The following is a 24,109-nucleotide window of genomic DNA, read 5'->3' as shown; positions in this document are numbered from 1 at the left end:
GCCATATCTGAAAGGGAGGAAAGAAAAGTGAAAAAGGATGTGGTCTCCGATGCAGTCGGGCTTCAGCCTGATCCCATGGGGACTCTGGGGAATAAACCGTACCACAGAGTCTGCTCAGTCTTGGGGCATGAACGCAAGGTGGGTTTTTTTTTGTTTGTTTTTTGTTTTTTGTTTTGTTTTGTTTTGTTTTGTTTTGTTTTGTTTTTGAGACGGAGTCTCGCTCTGTCGCCCAGGCTGGAGTGCAGTGGCCGGATCTCAGCTCACTGCAAGCTCCGCCTCCCGGGTTCCCGCCATTCTCCTGCCTCAGCCTCCCGAGTAGCTGGGACTACAGGGGCCGCAACCTCGCCCGGCTAGTTTTTTGTATTTTTAGTAGAGACGGGGTTTCACCGTGTTAGCCAGGATGGTCGCGATCTCCTGACCTTGTGATCCGCCCGTCTCGGCCTCCCAAAGGTTTTTCGTATTTTTTTTTTCCATAAAGCAGTCAGTTATTGGCCCAGCACTACAGGAGAAGATACAAAGAGCCTAGGTCCCTTCAAGGGGAGGGACTTCCCTATCTCCAGGGGGCGCTGGCTCCACTTTTCAGCCACCTGCCCAAGATGCCTAGGCCTGCAGGAGGGACCAGAGGCAGATGATGTAGACAATGATGATGTCCACAGACAAGTGAGAAATAATGGAAGCAGCTCCATTTCCCACGGCAGCTGTGCAGAGAGGCTTGCAGGTCCGAGCCATCAGTAGCAGCCCCTGGGATATCCAGGACATCAGCACGTACAACCAGTAAAAGGGTCCTCCCTCATAGTGACGCATGTCATACACTCAGATTTATACAAACAAAAGCTGAGTAAACCATGAAAAGAGTCTCTGGTATTTTCAACAATATCACCACAGAGGAACCGTATTGATTTCCTTGTAAGTATTTAGAATTTTCTCTCTCATTTAAAACGTCATATCCGGTTTTTATCATCTCTTTTAAATTTGTAGAAGAGTATTTCCCAAACTCTACTAAAGCGACAGATTTCCATATCCATCTCTCCCGCCAACATCCAGGCACGTGCAGGGCACTGGGAGAGGCGACAGGTCCCATAACAGGGGACTTCAGAGTGTGACGGGGATATTCAACCTGCACCTGTTCCTTGCACCGTACTCCATCCAGCTCTTGGCTCTTTCAGTCATTTAGGCTCCTGTCTTTCCTGGAGGAACCCTGGTAGTATCTCCCGGGGACACTGGGTCGACTTTTCAGCCACCTGCCCAAGACAGATGGGACCAGGGGCCAGATGATGTGGACAATGATGATGTCACAAAGAGAAGTAAGATATAAAGGAGGCGACTTAGTGGGCAAGGTGATAAGCTGGGTTCTGAAGAAGATGAGAAATACCAGGCCAGGCTGTGCTTTGCCTCTTGGCCTCTGCATTTTCCTTCCTGACTTTTTTCAGCCACAGTGAATCTCTAAGACCTAGTTTTGGCAGAAGGAAGTACCAGAGGGAGCTGAGTTGTCGAACATTATGTGCGATCACGTAATAACTGCAATCAGAAGGGAAACACGCAGAGTTCTGGAGAAAGAGAAATTTGCGTTTGTGGACACCTGCTGGGAGCTAGGCACTTTCAAATAGTTCCTGTCACCTAACTTAAGTATCATTACTCAAGTGTTATTTAACTTAAGTATTATGCAGAGAAGTCGAATAATTAGAAAAGTGGCGTGACTTATACAAGGCAACATAACAGCTAGAATTTAAATTTAAATGTAAAACTGCCCGATTCCAAATCCAGCCTCTTTTTTTTTTTTTTTTTTTTTTTTTGAGGCAGAGTCTTGCTCTGTCACCCAGGCTGGAGTGCAGTGGCGCAATCTCGGCTCACTGCAAACTCCACCTCCCGCGTTCACGCCATTCTCCTGCCTCAGCCTCCTGAGTAGCTGGGACTACAGGCGCCCACCACCACGCCCGGCTAATTTTTTTATATTTTTAGTAGAGATGGGGTTTCACCGTGTTAGCCAGGATGGTCTCGATCTCCTGACCTTGTGATCCACCCACCTCGGCCTCCCAAAGTGCTGGGATTACAGGCTTGAGCCACCGCACCTGGCCCCAAATCCACACTCTTTCTACTACAAGGCCTTGCCCCCTCCTCTGGGCTACACCAACATCAGAGTTGCGGGGGAAGAGGCCATGTCTAACGAGAGCCCCCTTTACACGCCAACCTAGTCATGGTCACGGTGGTGTGACGACTGAAAACAAAAAGGAACCAGGATGAAAAATTTGTCTCTGAGGACCCAGAGTAATAAAATCCCAGGATAAGGAAGGCCTTTAGCGGATATATGGCCTGCTGTCTCGTTCAGTCTAGAAAACGCCTCCTCCGGGTCCTGCAGACAGTCACCTCCCTCTGCGGGAGGATGTCCAGTGGGAGGGGAGCCACTTCCCCAGGCCTCCCTGACCCTAATGTCAGAAGGTGCTTTCTTAGATTGAATCAAAATCTCTCTCCCTGTGTCTTCTCATTGCTTCCTGTTCTTTTCTCTGGAGCAACACAATGTAAACAAGGTTATTTTCTTTTGTGCACATCAGAATTTCATATTCAAAGGCCATCATCAGCTCTCTTGTTAGAAGGGGTCCCGGCCGAACACCCTCTTTTCTCTCAGTGATCCCAGCTATGACACAGTTTTCCCACCTTCAACATCCTGGAGGCCCAAGACTATTCAAATATGCCACAAATATCTCTAATCACATCCTGTGATTATGACTTGGATAGAAGATAAACACTATTTCCATAACGATGAACGTAAGACATTTGAGATTTTTTTAATTTTTAGAGTTGTTATTTTGAATTATTTACCTTCCTAAATCTAAAAAATACTCCCTTTAGAACTCTTCATTTCTTTCCTAATTTCTCTATCCTATTCTCAAGCAGGACCCACCTGCCAAACGCATTGCTCATTAGGCTGTGATACCAAACTGCACAGGAAAAGCTTAATCTTCAAGAACCTGTAGCTGTCCTCCTAGACATCCATATCTCCTTGCCCTAACGCTTTGATTTATGTTACTGTTTTTAAGTCCCATTTTCCAGGCATTTGCTAAGCCAGTAGAGAACTGGGCCAGTTTCCAAAGTCCTGCTAAGAAGTTAATGTTGAATAAAATTATTTTCAATGCAACAATTGATCCGCCATCATTGCCTGTTTGGGCTTCCCAACCACAGCTCCAGGCAATCAAGGAGAAGCTTATGCCATTTAAACATCTCCCTTCCAGCAAAAGAATCTGGATTGCTTTGTCAGAAAAGTAAAAAAGAGACATGTCCAAATTATAACTCATCTCTCTACCGTCAGCCTTATCAACTATTTTAAGTATCATAACAACTACTCACTAATTGCCTCAAGTCTCATTTTCTCAATGTGATTTCAGTCACTCGGTCTTCAAAGATTATTTTACAGAGCAGCAGACAGGTCCCAGACCAACTCTGTTCACTTTTCGAACTCCTGTTCCATGCCCAGAGGCAACCTCCAATGACTAGACAGGGGCTGGGGACATTTAGAGGCCTGGGCACATAATCTCAAGGCTGGACAACTATGAAGAGTCAACCCAGTCCCAGAGCTCCTTGCAGAATTGGCTGAGGCCGCTATTGCAATCCCATTGAGGTTCAAATATTAATACCTCCTGGCCCAACCCAATCGTCTCACCTCCAACAGTTGTTGTTCCTCAGCCTTAGTGGGAAATAGTGTTATTTCCCATTAAATCAGCTATCTGCATGTAAATATCAGTCTGTTTCCCGTGAAAACCAAACAACTATATATACACACACACATATATATACACACACACATATGCACACACACATATACACACACATATATACACCCACACATATATATACACACACACATATACACACACATATATATACACACACACATACACACATATATATACACACACATATATACACACACACATATACACACACACATACACACACATATATACACACACATATATACACACACACATACACACACACACACATATATACACACACACACACACATATGTGATAGAAGAAGGAAAGACATGCAAAGTTGTAGGTGACCTAGATTGGACACATATAGTTGCCTCTTGTTGTCGGTGGGGAATTTGTTCCAAGACCCCTCTCAAATACCAAAAGTCATGAATGCTCAAGTCTCTGATACAAAGTATTTGCATATAACCTATGCATATCCTTCCATGTGCTAACTCAGGGGAAGACCACGAAGAGCCTGTGTTCTCTTTAATATTCATTTTATTCTTCGTTTTAAGGCATTTGCCTCAAAACCCTGCAAGGTTACTCATCACAGCCAAATTGGAGTCTGTGAGATTCTTCGGAAGAACCATTCATATTACAAGTTTATATTCAAGTGTCAGTCACTGAGGGATTATTGGGGGCAGTCTGACTTTTTAATGATCGCCATTCTAACTGGTGTGAGATGGTATCTCACTGTGGTTTTGATTTGCATTTCTCTGATAGCCAGTGATGATGGGCATTTTTTCATGTGTCTGTTGGCTGCATAAATGTCTTCCTTTGAGAAGTGTCTGTTCATATCCTTCACCCACTTTTTGATGGGATTATTTGATTTTTTTCTTGTAAATTTGCTTAAGTTATTTGCAGATTCTGGATATTAGCCCTTTGTCAGATGGGTAGATTGCAAAAATTTTCTCCCATTTTGTAGGTTGCCTGTTCACTTTGATGGTAGTTTCTTTTGATGTGCAGAAGCTCTTTAGTTTAATTAGATCCTTTTTGTCAATTTTGGCTTTTGTTGCCATTGCTTTTGGTGTTTTAGTCATGAAGTCCTTGCCCATGCCTATGTCCCAAATGGTATTGCCTAGGTTTTCTTTTAGTTTCTTTTAGGGTTTTTACAGTTTTAGGTCTAACATTTAAGTCTTTAATCCATCTTGAATTAATTTTTGTATAAGGAGTAAGGATGGGATCCAGTTTCAGCTTCCTACACATGGCTAGCCAGTTTTCCCAGCACCATTTATTAAATAGGGAATCCTTTCCCCATTTCCTGTTTCTCTCAGGTTTGTCAAAGATCAGATGGCTGTAGATGTGTGGTATTATTTCTGAGGGCTCTGTTCTGTTCCATTGTTCTATATCTCTGTTTTGGTACCAGAACCATGCTGTTTTGGTTACTGTACCCTTGTAGTATACTTTGAAGTCAGGTAGCCTGATGCCTCCAGCTTTGTTCTTTTGACTTAGGATTGTCTTGGCAATGCGGGCTCTTTATTGGTTCCATGTGAACTTTAAAGTAGTTTTTTCCAATTCTGTGGAGGAAGTCATTGGTAGCTTGATGGGGATGGCATTGAATCTATAAATTACCTTGGGCAGTATGGCCGTTTTCACCATATTGATTCTTCCTATCCACGAGCACGGCATGTTCTTCCATTTGTTTGTGTCCTCTTCTATTTCATTGAGCAGTGGTTTGTAGTTCTCCTTGAAGAGGTCCTTCACATCCCTTGTAAGTTGGATTCCTAGGTATTTTATTCTCTTTGAAGCAATTGTGAATGGGAGTTCATTCATGATTTGGCTCTCTGTTTGTTATTGGTGTATAGGAATGCTTGTGATTTTTGCACATTGATTTTATATCCTGAGACTTTGCTGAAGTTGCTTATCAGCTTAAGGAGATTTTGGGCTGAGATGATGGGGTTTTCTAAATATACAATCATGTCATCTGCAAACAGGAACAATTTGACTTCCTCTTTTCCTAATTGAATACCCTTTATTTCTTTCTCCTGCCTGATGGCCCTGGCCAGAACTTCCAACACTATGTTGAATAGGAGTGGTGAGAGAGGGCATTCCTGTCTTGTGCCAGTTTTCAAACGGAAAGCTTCCAGTTTTTGTCCATTCAGTATGATATTGGCTGTGGGTTTGTCATAAATAGCTGTTATTATTTTGAGATATGTCCCATCAATACCTAATTTTTTGAGAGTTTTTATCATGAAGGGCTGTTGAATTTTGCCAAAGGCCTTTTCTGCATCTATTGAGATAATCATGTGGTTTCTGTCTTTGGTTCTGTTTATATGATGGATTACTATTATTGATTTGCATATGTTGAACCAGCCTTGCATCCCAGGGATGGCAGAGACACAACAAAAAAAGAGAATTTTAGACCAATATCCCTGATGAACACTGATGCAAAAATCCTCAATAAAATACCACCAAACCGAATCCAGCAGCACATCAAAAAGCTTATCCACCATGATCAAGTGGATTTAATGTCTTAATGAACTATTTAGTTTATAATTAAGAATTTCTTGGCATTGCATGTTGAATCTATTGAGATTATTTGGAGAGTTATGAGCTTTGTAGGAGATATTCATAACTTATTATATATCTAGAATGGGTTAAAATGGATTTCTCACCTTGAGGATAAACATTTATGCCTTCATTTTCAGTAGCATAGTAAAATAAAGACAAGGGAGAAATAAGGAGGCTTTGTTTCACTCCTGCCTGCACCTCTAAATCGTTCTGCAAACTTTTCCAGGTTACTGTGCTCCCTGGCGTCAGTTCCGTATCTGTGGCATGAAGAAGGTGTCCTTGATGTAATTCCAAATCTAACACTCTGTAACTGTAAGATGACATCCCTAGCCCTTTTCTAAAAAGACTGCTTCTACAGATGAACTATGGAAATACCTCCTTAGTGACACTTTAAAACAATCTGCACTATACTAAGAAAATAGTACTTTGCACTATCTGTAGACATAGCAACTAACAGGATGTCTGCCACATAGCACCAGCTGAATACGTTCTTGACAAATGAGTAAATAATTGTTACATGAGTGCATGTTTCCATTCCTGTCATTATCCCACAACAACTCCAAAGGGAATACAATAAATTCTATCCAATGAATGAGCCCATGTCTCAGATATTTTACCTTCATCTGTTTACTAATCTACCTCACAAAAAATGATGTCCTTGTGGAAAATATTTCAATAGAGAAATAATATCCAACTGTGATCTAAATGTTTTAATTAAGCCAACATGTAGTTTAAATTGTTGAGTTGCTGATTAGAGCAATCTTTTTAACTTGTTTTGGAGTGAAAGTGCTTTCAAAATGCTTCCATAAGAATTGGAGGGCTGCAAACATATGGCCTATGTGGTGAAATCCAGCTCCTGCTCTTAGACTTAGCCAAGGACAGTTTTTAAAGGGATTCAATGTTTGACATTTTGGTGGGTTCAGCATAAATGCAGAGGGTTGAGGCCCATCTTATGCCCAAGCGTGTTCTTACACATATGTTAATGCCTTCACTTTGAAACTGACCTGATCTCTTCTCACTGGCCTCGTGGGATGGGTTTTGCTGTCTCCACAGTCTCAGCTTCGAGTCCCAGCTCCACTACTGACTGGATATATTTTCTTATCCATAAATTGTGAATAACCACAGGAGATTATTATATGAGGTTATACCAGTAAAATGCTTAGCATGGTACTTAACATATATTAATGATTTCTATGAATATGTTTGCACAACTTGTTATGATTATGGTAAAGCATATCATTAAATCCTTGGAATTATTTTTTAATCTATGAAATAACTTTAGATGATTACTAAAAGTTCTGATTTTGAAATTTTTAAGACTACATCCCCTCTTTTATAAACTGATATACCATCAAGTAGATTTTTGTGTCTAAGATGTAATTATTTCCACTGTATTTTCAAATATCCAACTAGAAAGATCATGGAGAAGTATTGCCCAAGTAAGCTGGATATCCCAAAAGCTGGGCGTCAAAAATTAATACAGAGATAAATATCTTGTAGTTGAATACTGACTAAAGAAATGATAACGTATCAGTGTACTTAAAACACTGTAGAGAAGCAGAGAAGCTAAAAATGAACTGCTTCATGTGTGAATTCTATTGCTACTTGGAAATGCATCTAAGAAACATTACATGAAAAGACCAAAATATCAAGGACTCTGAACCACCACTGTCTACAGTGGGCTGTCAAGCCAAGTGTAACTTAGGCATCTCTCCACAGCTGCATCGTAGCCTACAGTCCCACAAGGTGCCTCCATGCTCCGTGGCAGCCATAAATAGCAATGTCTTCAATCACACACCTATAAAAGCAAGGCAACTAAGAGTTCACACCCCTCAGGGCTAAAGGCCTGGATTATCCCATTGGACAAACCACCCAGACCCACTGAAATGTTGGTTAGTGGGGAAGAATCTGGAATGGGCAGGAAAGAAAGAAAATGATAAATACTCATTTGGATCCCAGACCAGCTGCATGAGGGGACCCTGTAGTTTGGCTTACAGACCCCCTTTCAATCTTTACGAGAGACTGCACATGACCCTCTCCACTTTCTGGGAAAAAGTGAGGTCATCTTGTTCTCTGGCCATTTAGTTTGTTAAGAACAGAGATGTGCCAGGTTGCTCAAATCAATTCTCCAAATGTGATACTCAAATAGCAGCACATTTTCTTACTGGATCTGTTTTCTGGATGACAGTCTTCCCCCCATTAAAATAAATCTATTATAGACTGAAGTATGAAAATCAGGTACATTTTTGAGATCCTAAGAAAAAGTGAAGGGAATCTCATAGAGAAGTAGAGAAGTGAAGGGAATCTGCCTGCAGCTGCAGCCTGGATCTCCAGATCTCCAAGGCTCCCCATCTCGACTATCAGACTGTGGGGAACTTTCATCAGAAATTTTGAGAAGCACAGCCTGAGGTGTTGAAGATAATGAAGAAAGAAAACTCAGAGGACATCTCTGAAACTACACAGCCAGGCCTAGTGGAGAAATGAAGTAGGCTCCGTACTATCTAAGCCCCACACAGTCCATGGTCTCTCCCCATCTTACTGGACCGTGAGCACCCTTCATCAGCAGATGCCCACGACTGCCTCCACTGATGCCATTATTCCCACGGTGCAGCTTCTCTCTCTGCCCTCTTCTCCACCCAAGTCTTTCCCTTCTCCCTCTTATGATACAACCCCTTTGTTTTTACTGATTGATCTTATGACACATCCCTTTTGTTTTTACCAGTTGACACATCTGACATTTTTTTCAATGTAAAACGTTGAAAAAAATGGATAAAATATGTTCCTGCCATTGGATTGCACATTAATTTCTAAAGTCAGTCTTCCTGAGGTTACCGAGAATGTTTTATGACATTGAAAAAATGTCAGATGTGTCAACTGATAACTACTCAATAGGCAACCTCACCACAGAACGGCTGAAGCACCTTGTAAACAAATTACATCTCATATTCGGTCACTGTTGGTTAATGCCCCAAACTGAGCCAGTCAGTTTGAGGCAAAGCACCTGGCCTTTGTGAGTATGCAGCTTGTCTTGAGAAGAGACACTGGGCGTACATAAGATTCCCAAATGTTCCCATGATGTACACACATATCACCAGCATTGCTCTAGTGAAGAATGCTTTAGAGAAGAGAGAGGCTTGTAACACCAGCTGCCATCTGCATACACAGTGCACCAGGCACTGTGCTGAGAACTTTACAGCCATGATCTATTTAATTCCTCTTAAACATTCAAGTTGAAGTTGTGTCCTATTATATTTTACATCATAAATGTCATTATATCAAAAAACATTTTTTCCTGTGCAAAATATATGTTGTACATATTCCAGTGAATAAACTTTTAACAGCTTCCATAGCATCCTCAGATTTCAATATGATTTTTAAATACCCCACTTAGAAGAAATTTAATGTTTCTTTCATCATATTTTGAGTCAGCTTAAATCACTATGTTTTTAATTATTCCACTTGCACGGAAAAATACAAAGTGATGAAAATCGCCTTTCTAAATATTTCTCCCATTGAGGAACAATTCTCAAGTTTCTATTCTTCTAGAATTCAAAGAGTTTTCAGTATTCAGGAGTATTTTCCCCACTGCTGCAAAATTCGTCCTCTTCAATACTTTTTTTTAAGTGAGCACAAAATGAAACAATGGTAGGGTTAATTGATTTTGATAGACCCACCAAAAATCATCAGCAAACATTTATGACTTTCCATTGAAGACATTTCCATCAACGTGTTGTTTCCAAACATCTTTAAAATACCCAGTGATCCCTCCAGTAGAATCTCTTATGAGACATAAAAACTACTGGCACAGAGAATAATTGAGTTTTACTTCTATCAATGAGCATTATCTAATGTTGCTTAGAGGTTTTATGAAACCAGGGAATCATCCATTCCCATCTGTGTTTATTCCTGAAAATTGCGGCCTTGGTGTTATACAGAGACCACGATTACACAGAGAAGGCCTCAGGGGAGCAAACATGACTTCATCCTTTGAGGGAGTGCCACAGCTCACTGCCACATGCACAAAGGATTAAAAGGCAAGTGGGGAGACAAAATACTGTGATTTAAAAAAAAAAAAGTACAAAGAATTAGCTCATCCAATGATGAAGACAGGACAGCAAATGCCAGATTAGCTTAATTGAGCATGCAAAATTACATGCTCACCTTGATGAACGTAATTATTACAATTTCAAAACTGCAAATGACCTCAGCAAAAGAAACCTAGAACAGTATCATTCCCAATTGAAAACAACAACAACAACAACAACAACAATTACAAGCAGAGTTACCCCCAATATAATGCAGAGCCGGTGACATGGTTTGGCTGTGTCCCCACCCAAATCTCACCTTGAATTGTAGTAATCCCCAGGAGTCAAGGGCAGGACCAGGGGAGATAATTGAATCACAGGGTTGATTCTTGTGGTAGTGAGTAAGTCTCACAAGATCTGATGGTTTTATACATTGTGCCCCCTGCACAAGCTCTCTTACCTGCTGCCATGTAAGGCGTGCCTTTGCTTTGCACCTTCCCTTCTGCCATGACTGTGAGGCCTCCCTAGTTATGTGGAACTGTGAGTCCATTAAACCTCTTTCCTTTATAAATTACCCAATCTTGGGTACATCTTTATTAGCAGCATGCAAACAGACTAATACGGCTGGCAATAGAATGGACAAGACTCTCATTGCACCTTTCTGCCTTCACAAGGCAAGACCCACAGCACTCACACTTTCATAGATTCTGGCAACTATATCCTAGTCTCGCAGCTTTAGAGATGCAAGAGCTGCACCTCTGGTCACCTAGTCTGCTTTTGAGTTTTGGCTGCAAATAATAACCCTCAGGGCTTCTGACTACTTTTCTTTCCCCCCACACATAAACTTGCTACATTTCTTCCCCACCCCACTGCTTGTCCAGAAAGCTACAAATCTTTCCAGAAATATCCATACGGCAGATCTCTGAAATCAGTCAGCCAGAGGTCAGTATGTATCTGTGCTTTAACTTTATGATTAGTGCCCTAAAAATATTGTTATATTCTGCATTGGGTAAAACACACCCCTGCCCTTGGATTTCACATTAATTTCTGAAGTTAATCTCCCTGAAGTTACTGAGAATCTCCGTGTTGCTAAATCCAACGGAATCTGGTCCCTCCTCATCTTACTGGACCGTCTGTAGCTTTTGGCACCACCGACTATTATTCTCTCTCTTTGAAATACCACCTTCCTTTGGTTTCCAGGAAACTGTATTCTCTTGGTTTTCCTCCTGCATGTCCCTCTCAATCTTCCTTGCTGGCTCATCCTCCTCCACTCAGTCATTAAATGTTGTAATTTCTCAAAGTTCATTTATAGTTCATTCCTTTCACACTCTATCAATACCCATGGCCATACAGAGACTCCCAAATCCTTCTGTCCAATCTTGATTGCTCTTCTGAGATCCAGAGCTATATAGCTAGATGGATGTCTCTAGTTGTCTCTATTGGGATATCAGAAAGACATGCTTCAACACTATATGTGTCTAAATTCATAACATTTCCAACAGTAACAACCTAGTCTGGTTCCTCTCTGAGTGAGTAAGAACCACCCTCCACCACCTGGAGATGCTTCAACCCTGGCAGTCAATCCAGTCTTTCTCTCTCTCTGTGTTTAAATGGTCCCTCTCCCAGTCAAGGGAGATTTTCCTTCCTACGTGTCGCTGTCTCCATCCTCACCACCACCCTCATCCTATAAACCGTGCCTGCCCATGCCTCAACTTCTTGACTTGTCTCCATACATCTGGTCTGTCTATCTGTGTTTGTTCTCCACATGGTGGACAGAAAGTTCTTTACAAAATGCAAATCTGATTTTATCACCCTTTGCCTAAAATCCTCCCGCAGCTTACCCCAGCTCAGAGCCCACAGGCTCTTCATGGTCTTCTCCCGCCTAAGTCATTTGCTTCATCTGTACCCTATTCCCCTCACCCCAGGATATCCAAGCACCAGCGACACCCAGTGCTTTCAGCTCATCAGACACACCATTCCTCTCCTCACCTCCACCACCTCCACCAGGCTTTGAAGACATTTTCCCTCTACTCAGAAGGTACTCTTCATCCTTTGGCAAGTTTAACCCCATTTCTCCTTCAGATCTCAGCTGAAACATGACCCCTCCGGAAAGACTTTCCTGAGTGTCCCGTCTAGCTCAGCCCCTCACCACGCTTCCCTGCTCGGCCTATCCTGGCAGCGGCTGGCCACTGCTAGGCTTCCGCACTTGCTGTGTATGTGACTGCCTGTTCCTAGGCTCCACATCCGGGGGATTAGGAACCACTTCCGGTTTCACTGTTTTCTCTACAAATCACAGTGTGTAGCCAGGACCTGGCATATAGCAGGCACTTGACAAATATTCACTGACTAAGTATCAGTCCATGATTTCACCCTTTTTATGCAAACTTTTGCAACAGGCTGGATTATTCAGGAGGGATAATGTGTTCTTATTAGTTGAGTAGATTCCCTCTCCTCCCCTGCCTGGTACTCAACCAGCCTGACTTCAGCAATGTCACTCATTATCTTCTAGAAGAGAAAACTTACTCCTAGAGATAGACGAGAGGGCAGCTTACTCTGCCTACTTACAGGTCATGCTAGAAACATTTTTCTAGGAAAGGTACTGAAACCCCTAACAAAAATTAGTTTGTGGTTCATCGATTCACATTGTTTAAATGCCTCATGAGAATAAACAAGTGGAAGTAAGCAACAGCTATTTTTGTAACTCACCAAAACTAGAGGTCACAGCTGTGCCCCAGGGCAGTCCTGCCCAAAGCTACTCGCTTTCAACCTCACATGAGTCACCCTGTGACGCTGGAAAGAGCAAAGTCTTGACAGAGATTCCAATTTTTTTTTTTTTTTTTTTTTTGACCAAATGACTAATAAAAGGTCACCTTGTCAAATTTAGCCTCAGCAACAGGCAATAAATTTGTAAGTGTATTGTTGACTTAAGTTCCTGCTCTTAAATTCGAAAGGATAGATTTGTCACCTTAAAAAAAAAAGATTTTAATTTCAAAACCAAGTGATTCTCTTTATCCTCTGAAAAGATTCCTGGCAAGTTATCTTTGCCAGCACAACAAACAGAGGTCTGGAGGCCTTCATGTATTTTCCAAAAGTGAGCAGGTCACTGATCAAAAGTTCTTCACTGTAGACAAAGGGATGGTGTATTTACTATTTATTGCTCATGCAGATACTTGTGTTTAAACTGATTGGCCTTTAAATATTTGACCCCAAGAAGAGGGCATCTTTTCTTTGTCAGGCTAAAAGTTTTTAAATGTAGAAAAATCAAATAAAGAGAATGGAAATTTTCAAAGATTAGAAGGGATCCAGATCTAGCCACAGTGAAACTGCTCAGCACAGGGGACATCTAAGAAAGCATGCTAAACAAATTTTTTTAAAATTCTTCATTATTACTGCCATTACCATATTTGAAGTTTGTCCATAAATGCAAACAACAAATATAGAACATTGCATCACAGAGATGTTCTTCATAGCCTAAGAAAGTAAAGCTGCTGGACTTCTCTTCATTATCAAGATTTACTATTACAGGCTTTACACTTTCAAATTTGTTTGTATCCATTTTACCAATGAGGAAATCGACAGCCAGAGAAGTTGGTTTGTTTAGCGATTCCCAGAGTACAAAGAGCATAAAAAGCTAAGCAGGCACCATGGTGCTTGGGAGTGTGGACTCTAAAGACACATTGTATGTGTTCACATCCCCGCTCCATCATCCATTGTGTGACCGTGGGCAAGTCCAATGGCTACTCCAAGCCTTGGCTTCCTTGGCTGTGAAACACAGATGATAATACGGAGCTCGTACCATCATTTTACATTCTAAGTGAGATAATGCATAGCAAGCACTTGAAACAGTGTCTGGCACATAATAAGCTCTTAAAAGCTTTAGCTGTGTTTTAAAACCAGCTGGAGAGCTCACTCAAGATGAGGATACCTAGGAACCTCCTCCGGAGATCACAATTCACGAGATCTGGGCAAGAGCCTAGGAATCTGCATTTTAATAAACACGGCCCGTGAGCTGGAAAACCACTGTTAGTGCAGCCAGATGTGCCTAATTCCAAAGTTAATGTTACCTCACCAGGAAGCAAATGCTTCAGTCCCTTCCCATTTTGTATTGGTATTCCTATGATTTTCCAAAGGGGCCACGTGTTACCTCAACTTAACACCTTCCTAAGTAACATCTCATCTACATTGCTTTGAAAAAAATCACTGTTTTGCCTCTTAGACGCTCACTTAAGTCACAATATTTTCCATGATGTTGCCCTTCATTTTTAGAGTCCCACGGACCTGCCATGACCAGGCCCTCGTGTCCTTCCGTCGCGTAGCATCAGGGGCTTGACTCGTGTCCTCTCTAGGCTAGAACCCAGTCTCCAAAGCCAGGCCCATGTCAGAGAGAGCTGAGTGTTCAGCGGTAGCTGTGTTTCAGGCCAACTCCAATTTGGTTTTCTTGTTTCCATCCCCAAACCAGGAGGCCTGCAAGCCCCACATATCAAACAACTGGTTTGTGGAATTGGTTGTTATTACAGGGAGATAACTGAGCTGCCTCCTGAAACATGAGGTTCTTAAACCAATGGAGTATCATATATACCCAGTGCTTTCTGGAAAAGTAAAGTGTACAACTCTATTTTCACCATGTTGTTTTGGAAAATAGACCTCAGAAACCAAAGACAAACACGCAACATTCCAATCCAACTCCATCATCTTCCATGATATGGGCAGTGAAGTCACATTTGATTAGGGCTTTAGTTGCTCTCCAGGAATGAGGAACTCAGCTTGATAACAGATGTTCTAAGAAGCTAACAAAAGCTACCAAGAAAATAACTTTTTTCTGGTATCACTGTATGCACCTTTTTCAAACTGACCAAGTGATCTGACAATATAAGGAAAAAGCAGTGGAGTGACTCCATATTGTAAGCCAGATAGTCACTTTGAATGAAGCTCTTTGAAGCCTTTAGTAGCTAAGTAATTAGTCTTCTCCTAAATTCTTACAAAATTTCAAGACAACAAAACGCTATGGAAGATGTCAGAACAGCAAACAGCCTCAAAGTGCTGTAGTTGGGATAACTGGAAAATAAGAAATAAGAATTCATTAATCTTTTCTCTAATTTATAGTAAATTCAATCGTGTTTACATATTGGAAGACTTGTACTTTTTTCTATTAGTAAAATATACCCCAAACGTTTCATGATCTCCTGCTCAAAGAACCTAGAGTATGCTTAAGTACTTTGTGTTAAACAGTACCAAAGTGGGTTTTTACCTCTACCATTTCAGTAAATCCAACCACTGCACCTGTGCGCAGGTGTGAAGAGAGAAATCAATAAGTGAGGCTTCTTTCCCGAAGGCCCTTCCCCTCCTCACCCGTTAAACCAATAGCTGAGGAGTTGTCAGTCTGTACTGAGACATTCTATCAAAGAAAGGATAGAAAGTTATTAAAAAGTGGTAAATATGGAGATTAGGAACCTATGTAAACAAGGATACATAAGATAATGTGAAATGAGAAAAAGCAGAATAAGAAAATGAATAGTTACTGATTAAAACGATGTTAAAAACCATACAGCGTGCACAGTTACTGTCAGGAGACCACAATTTGTGCTCTTAAGCTACTGGTTGGAATATGATCTGCAGCGAAAAAAATTATATGTGTAAGTATATATAAAACCTTCAGCTCATTCTTATAAATTGGCCTAGTGAAAACAAGAGCAGCAGTATATACAAAGATAAACACACACACCAAATATACATATACACATTATATATTACATTCTTGTAAAAAAAATTTTCAGTGACCTCTGAGTCAGAAGGAAGGTGCTGAAGAACACATAGGTGGCTGTTATCTCGAGGTGGGATTGGGGGCAGAGGGTGTTTATTAACCTTTGTCACAGCCTTCAGTGGTACAAGAACCTACTGCTCCCAGGTCGTCTCATTTGAAGACACCCACCGCCGAAGGATGAAGAGAAGCTGCTTCTTGCAGATCTGAGGCTGATTTCCCAACACCCAGGAATAATACCCTTTCCACAGCCTGTTCCCCAGACCCAGGCCTGTCCGCTTAGGCCTGGTCCCAAGTCAAAACCAGCTGTTCCTATTTTAGAAGACCACACTACTTCTTCCCTTGCCTTGTATTACCAGTAGACTAGGTTGTCTGATGCTCCTCAGGGTACAGCCTTATTCATCTCTGTGTGTCCCCAATGCCAGACATAGCACTTGTTACAGAGTTTTTGTTCCATTGTATACAGGGAATTATAGAGTGCAATAATAGACACCGGTGAGATGGGGGTGAGGGTTGAAAAATTACCTATAGGGTACAACGTTCATTATTCAAGTGACAGGTGCACTAAACTCCCAGACTTCACCACTACACAATATATCCATGTAACACATCTGCACTATACATCCAAGTCATAAATCTATGCGATACATTCAAATTACATATATATGCATCAAACTAAATACATACATATATTTAAACACAGGAAACTAGAACTGATTATTTTACAAAACGAAGTTACTCCTTATCTTCATGTGACTAATACCCTTCAGATGGTAGAATTCTTAAAACATAACATTTTTACTTTCTACAGAAAGCACAGAAACACAGAAGTGTTTTTAAATGATTAAGATATTTTGCAGGAATGTACTCTTTAGTCCCAATATCAGTAGGGAAATGTTTCTATACAACAGTGAATTCATAGCATAGCATTACATGCAAAGGTCGAAAAGAATTAGGATACTCTACATGTACTAACATGAAAAGATCTTTAAATGTAATGTTGTCTGAAAACAAACTGTAGAAATATAACTAGGTACTTCTGTCATTTTTAACTAAGGTAAGTAAATCATGTATTCAGATGAATAAGTTTACAGAGGTCTTGCACAATTTTAAGTTCTTAAAACAGCTCCCACGTACACATACATAAATCTGATCATATCAATAAAAATACAGAAAGAGAGACATCCCACTCTTATTCAACAGGAATTCTTGACCCAGACTACAAATGTAGCCCATCTGACATCGAAAACATTGGGACTGGTGTGAGAGTGAGGAAAATGGGGAGAAAAAAAGATCTTTGAAGACAAGGATTTGAAGTTAGCATGAAGCATGGAAAGGAGGAAGGGCAAGCTTTCTTCAGTGAGGACAGTGCCTGCCGGAGAAAACCAGATCCTGGGGAGGGGTCTCTCCAGGAATAGAAGGTCCAAGCTGCAGGTAGGCTCTGGAGACAAGGAGCTCGCACACAGTGAAGGTGGCAGCCACACTGAGAAATCACTCCAGGCCGAAGGACACGCACCGAAGGTGGGAAGGGTGGCACCGTGGGCTGCAGTACTGGACAGAGCTTCAGATGGGCAGGGCCCATTGGAGGGATGGGCGCAGGTGGGGCTGAGAAAGCAGCATGGGGCAAATGCTGCAAGTATGGAAGCCAGGACACGAGCTTCCTTCCAACCACCAAAGGGCAACTCACAAACAAAATTCTTTCATAATGCTTCACCATGTTTTTTTTTTTTTTTTTCTTTTTTAGACAGATCTCACTCTGTTGCCCAGGTTGGAGTGCAGTAGTGCAGTCACAAACTCACTCAAACTCAAACTCCTGGGCTGAAAGGATTCTGGCACCTTAGCCTCCCGAGTAGCTGGGACAACAGGTGTGCACCATCATACCCGGCTACTTTTTTGATTTTTTGCAGAAATGGGATCTCCCTATGTTGCCCAGGCTGGTCTTGAGCTCCTAGCCTCAAGTCATTCTTTTACCTTGGCCTCCCAAAGTGCTGGGATTACAGGTGTGCGCCAAGGTGCCTGGCCACCTCACCATTTTTGCTGAGCGAATCACTTGACTAACCTAACCATAGCTTGCTACTGAAGATGCTGGCAACCTAGTAGTCAATGCATCAAGATGCAATGATGCTCCATGGAAATGCAATACCTTCCATCCAACCAAGGTAAAAGTGTCAACTAAATGCTAATGTCTCCACCAACCACAGATGGGGTTTGCAGGAGCAACGGCTGTAGGGACACTGAGATCTCACCCTCCAGAAGAGAGCATCTTCCTCTGTCACAGCTAGACCACCAGCTACCCACAGACAGCCTGAACTGCAATAGGCTCCCTGCACATGTGCCTTTAAAAGTTTTACTGGCATTATTGCTTTTTTACTTCTGGTAATTGCTTTAAAAGAACAAAGCTCTTTGTTTAAGGGGGGCCCAGGGATCTTATAATTGCCACGAGGCACATGAGAGGTTCCTAGACTTTCTAAACAGTTTCTCTTTTAACATTAAATATTAAGTTCCTAATGTTTGGCCAAAATGTAGATGCTCCCTAAGGAGGGGGAGGTGATGCTATCAGGAAGATCATGTAGACTGGTAAGAGATCCCTCCCACATTGCTGACTTCAGAAACACATTTTGACTACAGAACTATGGCACCTGAGGAGGGGTGCCAGCCACCCTGTGCCCATGAAACCACGATGTCTCACCAGAAGCAGGGCACACTCTGGCCCCAGCTGTGTCAGGGGCTTCAGACTCATTAATACTATTTTCTATGTTAAAATAAATGATGACGTATTGGTTCACCTGCAATGAATCACATCGAGTGGGTTCTTCAACGAGTGTTTCCAGAATCTTTAGAAAGGGCTCCAATCCAACTAGTGTAGGTGCTCACTGTCCCATGGTATATTTTTCCCCAGAATTTTCCAGCTGTAACTAACAGTAATTTCAGTGACATTAAATACTGTTACAGGAACTTTCCAAATGTAGAGGACCCTTTAGAATGAAGCCTTGGGCATGAGGGGCAGACCCCCTCATCCAACCACCACCTGACTCTGTGTGAACCGGGAACCGTCAGGTGAGCCCATCGGCTTGAGCGGACGACCCAAGCTTACAAAAGGGGAGACTGGGGAAAGCTTTGCCTTTCTCTTTCCGGGGGAAGACTCATTTTTAAAATAACAATGTCCTATTTTCACAGAATGTCTGTGCTGTGATAAAAGGTCATCTGCCTACAATGTTATGATACAGACCTCAAACCTACAAACATGAGGAACTTCTGCCTCCAGGTTAACTGGTTACCCACTGTATAAGACATATCACACACAGTCCAGGAGGCGGAGTTTCTGAGATACCTAGAAACAGCTTAGAGGCAAAGTGACAAAGCAGCAACAACAAATAAAACCAGTCTTCTCAAACTGGCTCTCACTTAGGCCTAACTAGTTAGGCACTACTTGAGTAACTAGATCAAGTTCCCTTGAGTTGTCTTTTATTTTAAAATGCTATTGTAGGGCTGACTCATCCATTCCTTATCATGCCCAGTGTACTGTTCATATCTCGTAATCAACTTGGCGCTAAAAGTAGTGATGAGCCATTCACAATGCCAGAAATCAAATTTTGTATCAGTTAGAATCAGTTTTGGCTCCAAACAATATATAATAATGAATGTGATAACTTGTATGAAATGGCTAAATCTGTTAAGAAATGAGAACTACCAAAATTCACTAAAGAAAAAGTAACCTTGTATAGTCCTATATCTATTTGAAAGCAGGTATTATAGTTCCAACCCTTCACACACACAAAGGCTACCATTTTTTTTTTTTTCTTCTGAGACGTAGTCTCACTCTGTGACCCAGGCTGGAGTGCAGTGGCCGGATCTCAGCTCACTGCAAGCTCCACCTCCTGGGTTCATGCCATTCTCCTGCCTCAGCCTCCCAAGCAACTGGGACTACAGGCACCCGCCACCTTACCCGCCTAATTTTTTGTACTTTTAGTAGAGACAAGGTTTCATCATGTTAACCAGGATGGTCTCGATCTCCTGATCTTGTGATCCTCCTGCCTCGGCCTCCCAAAGTGCTGGGATTACAGGCCTGAGCCACCGCAGCCTGCCAAAGGCTACCAAATATTTAAGGAAGAAATAATACCAACTGCACACAAATTTTGCAATAAAACTAAGAGGGAGGGATACTTCCTAACTCATTGAGGCCAGCATTAATTTGACAGCAAAACTAGACAAAGACCTTAGAAACAAAATACAGACCAATATTTCAGATGAGCATAGATTTAAAGTAATAAAAAAAATTTCAGCAAATCAAGTCCAAAAATACATAAATACATCATGACCAAGTATGGTTTATTTCAAGAATGCAAGCCTGTTTTATCATTAAAAATCAGTCTATATAATTCATTATAATATAATAAAATACTGTTATAATTCACAGAAAAAAAATTATGTCTATAGATTTAGAAAAAGAATTTGAAAAAAATCCAAAGTGTTATTGATAAAACTTTTATAAATTAGAAATAAAAGAAAACTTTCTTAACCTGATAAAGGGTATTTATTTTAAAAACCTATATCCAACATAATTTGTAAATGTAATAAGAATGTCAGTTTATGGTGAAAGACTGTATGGCTTTCCAATAAGATCAGGAACAAGGCAAATATACCTATTCTCACCACTTATATCCAACTTCGTACTAGAATTTCTACCCTGTACAATAAAGCAAGACAAAGAAATAAGATGTGTCTAGATTGAAAAGGAGAAACATTCTTTATTCACAGAAAACAATCCTTCAACAGAAAATTAGAATAACCTTTCAAGCTGTAAAAAAGAACCAATATTGTAATAGTTATTATTTGTGTTCATGAGTTTATGCTTACAATTGCATCTTATGGTACCTAAGAGATCATACTGAAAAAAAAACAAGTGTCTCTAAAAGATGAGTAAAAACACAGGGAGTTTAATAAACAAAGTTTGTTGCACCACTTCTGAAATGGGCCCGGCAAACGTTTAGTAAGCTACTACGTACTTAGAGAGTACATATTAGCTGTTATTGTCCTTAAGAAAGAGTTCTGGCCGGGCGTGGTGGCTCACACCTGTAATACCAGCACTTTAGGAGGCCAAGGCGGGTGGATCACAAGGTCAGGAGATCGAAACCAGCCTGGCTAACAAGGTGAAACCCATCTCTACTAAAAAAACAAACAAACAAAAAATAGCCGGGCGTGGTGGTGGGCGCCTGTGGTCCCAGCTACTCAGGGGGCTGAGGCAGGAGAATGGCGGGAACCCGAGAGGTGGACCTTGCAGTGAGCCAAGGTCCACGCCACTGCACTCCAGCCTGGGTGACAGAGCAAGACTCCGTCTCAAAAAAAAAAAAAAAAAAAAGAAAAGAAAGAAAGAGTTCTGGCACCATTTAGTATTTGTTGCATTATACCTCATTTCTTCTAAAACGTTTTGTGAATGCAAACATTGATTAGTAAATAAAGAGACATGTTTATTACCGGTCTTTCCAAATATATTTTAATCCTTTTTTCCCACATTTCATCTACCAGTTGCAAGCATTTCATATATATCTTTAATTATTCCTTAGTCCTAACACTCAAATTTCCACTTCAATGGGGCCTTGTCTGCCAAAAAAAAAAAAAAAAATTCTATCACTGTTTTTATTCAGAGATGTTTTTGTCTTTGAAAGCTGGAATATAAACTTGCATGAGAAAAAAGGTTCTTCCTTCACATGAGAATGATTACAAACCCACCGACAGGGTGAAGGAAACTCCAGAGGACTCACCTTAAGTGGAGACAGCAAATTAATTTATTTAGAATGTGCCAGTTCTTTATCATTTTGCTTAACTATAGCATCTCAAGGTTTGTTTCCCTGGGACTAAAGGACTCTCTAAAGAAAAACAACATCAAGAAAATTATCTCGGGCCGGGCACGGTGGCTAAAGCCTGTAATCCCAGCACTTTGGGAGGCCGAGACGGGCGGATCACAAGGTCAGGAGATCGAGACCATCCTGGCTAACACGGTGAAACCCCGTCTCTACTAAAAATACAAAAAACTAGCCAGGTGAGGTGGCGGCGCCTGTAGTCCCAGCTACTCGGGAGGATGAGGCAGGAGAATGGCGTAAACCCAGGAGGCGGAGCTTGCAGTGAGCTGAGATCTGGCCACTGCATTCCAGCCTGGGCGACAGAGCAAGACTTCATCTCAAAAAAAAAAAAAAAAGAAAAAGAAAAATTATCTCAAGAGGCAGAACTTTCAAGCAGCAATGGGAGGCTTTCCAAGTGATGTTCTGGACTTTGATCTGCAGCAGAACTACCAAGCAGCATCACTCCCTCCTAACCAAGACAGCCACCAATGCCGAGCCCATGAATTCCATCTGCCAAAATGCTTGCAAATGCTTCTGCCTCCAGAAGGAAGAGACGGAGGAAGCCCCACTACATGATGGAAATTAGAGAGTCTTAGTACACAGTTGGGGGGCGTCAAGACTGAGCTGAGCAGAGACAGCAGAGTGACCAAATAGAGCACACGGCCTGGACGGCAAGGCCCGAATTCTCATCTCCAGCAAGCCGGGGTTCTCTGACTTACAGGGCCCCATCTATAACACAAGACTGTGTGAAATGATGCCGAAGTCTCTTCCTTCTCTAAAATTGTGCATCTTGAATTGTTCTAGATTCTAATCTTAGTATATCTTTTAATGGACATGAAAAAATGCCTGTATCTTATGCAATGTTGTCTGAATCAACGATTACAAAAATGTTAGAATTTTATGAGCGACCTGGGAAAATCCTAACACAGAGTAAAATAAAACCATGGCTTCAGACTTTTTAAAATGACAATAAATAAAAGTTTAACAAAGAGATCAATAAAAGTGAGACTCAGCTTATTTGGGGTAAGCATCTGGAGCATGCAATGGGATCCGGGTGACCTGGGCAAAAGCAGGCCAGAGCCTCTTCCCTAAAAGCACTCACAATCTACAAGGGAAGGCTGGTAGACATGGCCATCCCTCTGAGGACTCATGAAATGAAATTTGTTCCTGGCACTGTGCTCAGCACTTTGAAGGAACAAGATTGTTGACAACCCTGCCCATAAGAACTTAAGGCTCCGCCCATGGGAAAAAAAGGAAGCGAAGGAAACATTTTGCGTGCTGGTTTAAAGCGGCCACTAGAAGCCCTGACTGCATTCCTGGGGAGTACCACCTGCCTAGCACAGCCCTGAAGCCCTTATGAAGGGACAGGGTGGGAGCTGGACAACTCATGCACTGGACTAAAGGTGCCAAACAGGGGAAGAGGAAATGTGGCTAAGACGTCAGAGTAGGAATAAACACAAACCCTTGAAGAACAGGAGAAAACCAGCCCAACACACTCAAGGATGCCGAGGACCACAAGGTTCAAGAGGAAAAGATGGAGCTGATTATGGGTGCTCTGGAAGCCAGCTGGGAGCCATGAGAGAGGGTGAGGTAGGGCCCCGCTGTGCTGCCTGCGAACCAGCTTCAAGACAGAGCATTGAGTGGAAAGTCAGAGCACAGAGCACTGGCAACAGCACGCTGTTTATCGCTTCTTCAGAGGGCGACACAGGACTGTGTGTGCATGTGTGGGAAAATATCTGAAAGACACACAGCAAATTCTTCATCATGATTGTCTCAGAAGTGGGACCATGGCAATCAGGTGGGAGGCAGAGATTAATGTTTTAATGACTGCATTTTTGAACCATTTGAAGGAAAGGAAGGAGAGAGAAAGAGAAAAAAAGAATAAGGGCTGGGCGTGGTGAGTCATGCCTGTATTCCCAGCACTTTGGGAGGCCAAGGTGGTTGGATCACTTGAGTCCAAGAGTTCGAGACCAGCCTGACCAACATGGCAAACCCCACCTCTACTAAAAATACAAAAATTATCCGGGCATGGAGGCAGGTGTCTGAAATCCCAGCTACTCAGTAGGCTGAGGCAGGAGAATTGCCTGAACCCGGGAGGCGGAGGTTGCAGTGAGCTGAGATCGCACCACTGCACTCCAGCATGGGCGACAGAGGGAGACTCTGTCTCAAAAAAAAAAAAGAAGAAGAAGAAGAAGAAGAAGAAGAAGAAGAAGAAGAAGAAG

At 41.8% G+C, this 24,109-nt stretch overlaps 1 long non-coding RNA gene across 1 annotated transcript; it reads left to right on the top strand.

Annotated features, from left to right (window-relative positions):
- The first annotated feature begins 710 nt into the window (after window positions 1–710).
- Window positions 711–19,446, top strand: LOC111553514. Its single transcript, XR_002734975.2, has 3 exons — window positions 711–906; window positions 19,000–19,104; window positions 19,225–19,446. It is a non-coding gene; the product is annotated as an uncharacterized LOC111553514 (long non-coding RNA).
- The last annotated feature ends 4,663 nt before the right edge of the window (window positions 19,447–24,109 follow it).

The sequence above is a fragment of the Piliocolobus tephrosceles genome, chromosome 18, assembly GCF_002776525.5.
Source record: "Piliocolobus tephrosceles isolate RC106 chromosome 18, ASM277652v3, whole genome shotgun sequence".
Classification (NCBI taxonomy): Eukaryota; Metazoa; Chordata; class Mammalia; order Primates; family Cercopithecidae; genus Piliocolobus; species Piliocolobus tephrosceles.
Note: the sequence above shows the minus strand (reverse complement) of the source record. Positions and strands in the feature narration are given on the sequence as shown.